General features: G+C 39.7%; 1 pseudogene; it reads left to right on the forward strand.

The window, feature by feature from the left end:
- Nucleotides 1-4,483: 4,483 nt before the first annotated feature.
- Nucleotides 4,484-4,662, forward strand: LOC148347719 (U2 spliceosomal RNA; annotated as a pseudogene).
- The last annotated feature ends 1,268 nt before the right edge of the window (nucleotides 4,663-5,930 follow it).

The following is a 5,930-nucleotide window of genomic DNA, read 5'->3' on the forward strand; positions in this document are numbered from 1 at the left end:
CAACTTCGTTCGACATTGACTTCAAAATACCGCATTTAGGACACAACATCAGGGAAACCCGTGTATTTTTACCTTCATGCACTGTAACTTTGACTTAATTCGCTTCTTAATTAGCAATTTTGAGCCCTGATTTTTGTGCGCTGGCTAGATTTTCTTGTGCGCTGAGAATCTGCGGGCAGTGCGCGATTGCGCACGCGCGCAGCTTAGAGGGAACATTGGTGAGGGGCCCAAATCAGGTTTTTCACAGAAACGTTCAGTAAAAGCATTGCCGTGTTTCAATTATTTACTCCAAATAAGATCTAAAAATAAAATAAAAAAACAGAGGTTCATATGAAAATCTAACTGTAATAAATTAAGCCGTATTTAGCTATGGTTGCATTTAAAGGGACCGTGTATGTTATTCAGTGCCTCCTTGTGTTAAAAAATTTAAAATTTAGAACATTGATTTAAATAACTGGCAAAAAAACAAACAAACATGAACTGTAGATATGCATTTGTTTAAATACTCGTTCTGGTCCTGACAAGCGGGCTGTGAATTTGAAAACCTTGGCTTTAGATGAATAGGTTTTTTGTGTTTATAATATGTCACTGCATATAAAATCCTAATTCTACCCAAATCAATAAAACTGGGAAATTATCATTTTATTATTTTGATCATTAATTATAGCAAATACATTTTAGCATTACTTACGTAATTGAATGAAGTATTTCGTCTAGTTGTGTTGATGTCTAGTCTGGTTATAGTGCATTCTTTGATTTTCTTTCGGCAGAAGAGGCGGAGTTCTGCCAGACTGCTTACAAATTCCAATGAACCTTGTTTGAATTTAGTTGTAAACAATAACATTTAGGAAAATTCCACTACCTCCAGGGACTGTTTCAAAAAAATCCCCATTATTTATATAAACACCGACCACCATTTTATGTAGGCTTTTATGTAGGCTTTAGGACAGACCTGGGCACTCCGGTCCTGGAGGGCCATAAGTCCTGCCAGATTTTGAAGTTTGCTCTTCTTTAACTCAGGTGATACAAATTATAACCTCGTTAGCAAGCTAGCAAGTGCTCGTTAACGATACTGGTGATTGGAATCACCTGTATTGGATCAGAGAAACCTCAAAAATCATGCAGAACATACGGCCCTCCAGGACCGGAGTGCCCAGGTCTGCTTTAGGAGAAAGGACAGTGTCTTGTACACAGGGTTGAGTAGGGTTACTTTAACTTGGTTATTTTCAATACCAAATATGCTAATAAAAGACAAAAGAAACTAGATATGAATACAATTATGACTCACAACACGTGGTAAGCTTTCTCTCCTGGCTTTGATCTCTCCGATCTCCGGCAAAACGAACATAAAATGGGACAGAAACAAAATGAAAATCAATCCAAACAGCTTGCCAACATCATTTTTGCCGTTTCATGTATTCCGTTACTCCCCAAGCTTGCACAAAATTGAGTCATTTTATTCATATTTAGTTTCTTTTGTCTTTAATCAGCATATTTGGTATTGGAGTAATCCAAAAGTAATTGAAAGTAATCCAGTTAAAGTAACCCGACCCAACCCTGTCGCAGAACCCGGATGTTGAATTTGAGTGCAAAGGTGGAGACAAAACCCCCAAAACAGGATAAATGTATATTAATATTGTGAAGTTTTTATGTAATTCTTTAGTTCAATTTTAGTTTTTAGAAAACCTCAACTAGCCGTGGCCGAAAACAGCCGCATTGCTGAAAATCTGCAATATGTTGCATCATTGCCAGTGACGGATGACCCAAAGAACACTATGCAGGAAAAACTCACCCCCGAAAAGTCCCAAAGCAATTTTAACTTGGCGTAACTTAAAGGTGTAATTGCTCAGCAAAAGATATTTGTTTACCCAGCAAAACCAGATCTATTTTATCTTTTTTCATATCAATCCAAACAAAGATAATCTGCAGTCATTACACAGATGATTGCATTTCATACCCTCTGAATGCCCTCCAGCTCAGTCTTCCACGTCCTCACCTCGCCAAGGACGGTTATTTTTAGGAAAAGGCTCACCTGCCAGGTTAGACTCCGATAGCCAACACATTCATGAAGATCGAAAACAAAGTGCATCGAAACCCTCCGGCACCACGGTCACACAGAGCTTGGCCGGCCGTCTCGTTTTGATAAAAGTGGGCTATCTTTCCCTTCAGCCTAGATATAATTGGGTCAGCTGGATCAGGTGCCGAGGGCCCCGTTTGGGCTAAACTTGGCTGGATGGGCTGGGGAGACCTCGATGTAGAACATTGCTGAGGGTTGCGACCTTGTTTACGGTTTGTTGAGTGGCTTTAATCAGTGATTGAAATAACGTCTGCCCGGACGCCCGGGACGTGCATAGAATAGAATATACCTTTGTCATTGTTACAACATGGGTTGAATATATTGTGACAACGAATTTGGACGTGGCACTCCAGGTCCACATGTTACAGTGAGGATAAAGAAAACAGAGATAAAGGAACAAAGAAGATGTTTGTACTGTCCTGATTGCAAAGGCTTTGTTTTCCTCCGGATGGGGGTGTATGAGGGGGTGAGGGACAGACAGAGATGGCCAGATTCAACTAGATGTTTGATCTTACTGTACATTTAGTCATTTTATTCATATTTAGTTTCTTTTGTCTTTTATTAGCATATTTGGTATTGGAGTAATCCACAAGTAATTGAAAGTAATCAAGTTAAAGTAACCCTACCCAACCCTGGATAGGAATGAGTGGGGAGAGGTGTTGTAAAATTTTGTGCAGGCTTTGGGAGTAACGGAATACGTGGAACGGCAAACATGATGTTGGCAAGCTGTTTGGATTTATTTTCATTTTGTTTCTGTTGCATTTTATGTTCGTTTTGCTGGAGATCAAAGAGATCAAAGCCTGGAGAGAAAGCTTACCATGTGTTGTGAGTCATCATTTTATTCATATTTAGTTTCTTTTGTCTTTTATTGGCATATTTGGTATTGGAGTCATCCAAAAGTCATTGAAAGTAATCAAGTTAAAGTAACCCTACCCAATCTTGTTCCTATCCCACAGCTGACCAGACAAAGTTTTGTAGCAGACTAGTGTGCCCTGACACACTGGTTCAAAATCGCTCTTCTACATGATAGATAATTCAGCAGTGGGGACATTATGCCTCGGTGCTGTGGAATGCTCTTACCCCTGAGATTCGATTTGCAACCTCAGTGGAAATGTTTAAATCTAAGCTTAAAACACAGTTTTACTCTATAGCATGCGAGTAACCTATATTTTATGTTGACAATTTATGTGTATTATTTTCCCTCATGTTGTTTCCAGATCAGGGGATTGTGTCATAATAGTCTGTAGTCTGCAATAGTCTTTGATCTGTGCAGCCCTTGGAGACTCTTTGTGATTAAGGGCTACACAAATAAACGTGACTTGACTCAATATTACAGTGTTGTCAGAAGACTGATAGACGCATAAGGCAGGTTTTAGAGCGAATTACTGAGTTCAAACAGACATGCAATGTTGCGTGATGACAGATTCAATTACCCGGCGTGTCTGTTCTCAAAAAAAGTAACAGTGACCGACAACAGTCAGCACCGTACTAATAAAAGCAATCAGGCAAGGGAGCCAGACTTAGAACTTTGCTACCGCGGCTGTCAGGCACCATTACATCTTGCAAGACCTCCGTATAATGTAATATCCTGAAACTCCTTCAGATTGTTTGGGCAGCGCTTGAGCAGAAGCAAAGACTTGTTCTCCTCCACACCTACAAGTTTCTGCGAAAGTGGATCAAGGGGAAGGAATAAGTGTGAATAAACAAAGCGTCCACCTTGTGCCACAGTACATACAGTCTCTCACATGGCGAGGAAGCGCGTCACCATGGTAACCCAGTGTTCATTTTACCTCTGAAAAGTGATGGGTCTCGGGGGCTCGCGTGCTCAAAAATCTATGGGTCCCAACAGAGATCTATGGGTCCCCAAAATTTAGTGTTATCGAGGTTGAAATTGTAAATCGGCGACAAATATATGAATAAATATATAAATCTATATATTCAGTCAGTTTTAATCATCACACTTAATTGGTAATACAAAGCAGTTATTACTTCAGATTTTTCAGTTCACAAAAATATTGTACATTAAACAAAATAATATTGCTGAAATGTTAGTCTATATTTTCATGCAGTTTTAATCACTTCAGATTTTTCAGTTCACATATTCTTTGTGGTTTGCTGTCCCGCCAGTTATAATGCCATCTCAAGGTCCAATTGCAGCAACGGAATTTCCATAGCTAATTTGTGGTTTTCATTGTGCCGATCCATTGTGCTTTTCTGAAAGTTCGTATTGCGAAATGATTTATGCAATCCAGGTTTTTGGCACACTGGGTGCACGCATCACAGAACATGTAGCCTCCGTTATCATCCTCCTCATAGCGTAACCAGGAATATAATAGAGTCCATTTTGGCAGAAAAGTCCTTTTCTTGCTATGAGTATTCTTTTGTTTATTATCTTTTGTCGAATCGTTCGCTTCAAAATACTTTTAGGGATCATTTCTATAGTTTTTGTTGTTGAACTGAATACTTTATCCTCAGTTTAGCCATGATCTTTGATTTTTGCAATCCGGAGATGGAATAAGAGCTTGCTCTGTCCACTCCACGCATCGGCCCGGTATTGCAGTACCTCCGGGAACGGTGCATTCGCAATGATCGCAACAAGGCTTTAGGGCTAGGACCTTAGCTTGGCCTTTTGGCTGAGAGTAAGAGTCCCGGCTCCTAGGCTTTGTAGCGTATTATGAACTGACCGATAACGGATAATGGATAATGAATAACGAAGATAGAACAATAACTGTTAAACCCCCCCCACCCCCCACCCCCCCACACACACACATGTTTTCCTTGCCTTCGCGGTCTTCTGAAGAATTTCTCCGCCGTTTTTTCGTGCCGGAATTATTGCCGTTGCAACCACTTTCTGTATTATGTTTCGACTTATTACCGACACTGAAGAAATGACCAATTTTTTGTCGATTTGCACCTAATACCAACTGTTTTTTCAGAGGCATACTTCTCTTTCACCCGACAACCACCAAAACAATGACGTCCTCTTGGAGCAACAAGATCTCGTTTGCCTAGATCGACGCGAGACCAAAACAACAATGGCGGATCTGCCTGACGAAAAGTTTGGAGTGCGGTAAATTTTTGTTAAAAAAAAGTAATCGGGTAATAATGACAATTTGGTGTCAAAAAAGTTGTGTCCCGGGGACGCATTGTGTCAAATCAACATGCGTCCCCGGGACACAAAAACTATGCATCTAGGATGCAGAGACGCAGGCAAACGAGAACACTGGTAACATGAGAGTAGGGCATAACTGTTACTGTATCTGAACACTATCGCGAGTTTCATTTTTATAGATTTCAATGTATTAAATATTTCACGAAATCCATGTTCAGAAACTTATTCGAGTTCAATCTACTAAGCCAACAGTGACTGCCGTTGCTAAGGCAACCCTTGTGTGACCTTATTTTATATGTAAAAAAAAAAGTCTGAGCGTAAAACTGAGTACACATTATTATCCATTCATTTTCTGATATCACTAGGGTCAAATATATCTCACAAAAAAGACGTCTAAACACACAGTCAATGGCAAGAGGTATGAAAAGGTATTTTGGTAGGATTGGTTGGATATCACTGATAGACTGATAATGATACTCAACACTTGAGTAGTCATCTATAAAGATGCTGTACACTGAAGTATCACAAAATTAATTTTCGTAAAAGGATAGATTTAATTTAAAACATGTATTTTTTATAAAATTACTTCGATTCAACAACAATTTACAATGCCGAGATGCGTCTACATCCGTCGATCCATTATCTGTCAGAACCAGAACAGGAAGAGAACCCAGATGCGTAACGTTTTCACACAAGCTTTATTTTACGGGCATAGGGCAGTCATGTGTGTGAACACAAATG

The sequence above is a fragment of the Urocampus carinirostris genome, chromosome 19 (assembly GCF_059441175.1).
Source record: "Urocampus carinirostris isolate Australia breed hairy pipefish chromosome 19, RoL_Ucar_1.0, whole genome shotgun sequence".
NCBI lineage: Eukaryota > Metazoa > Chordata > Actinopteri > Syngnathiformes > Syngnathidae > Urocampus > Urocampus carinirostris.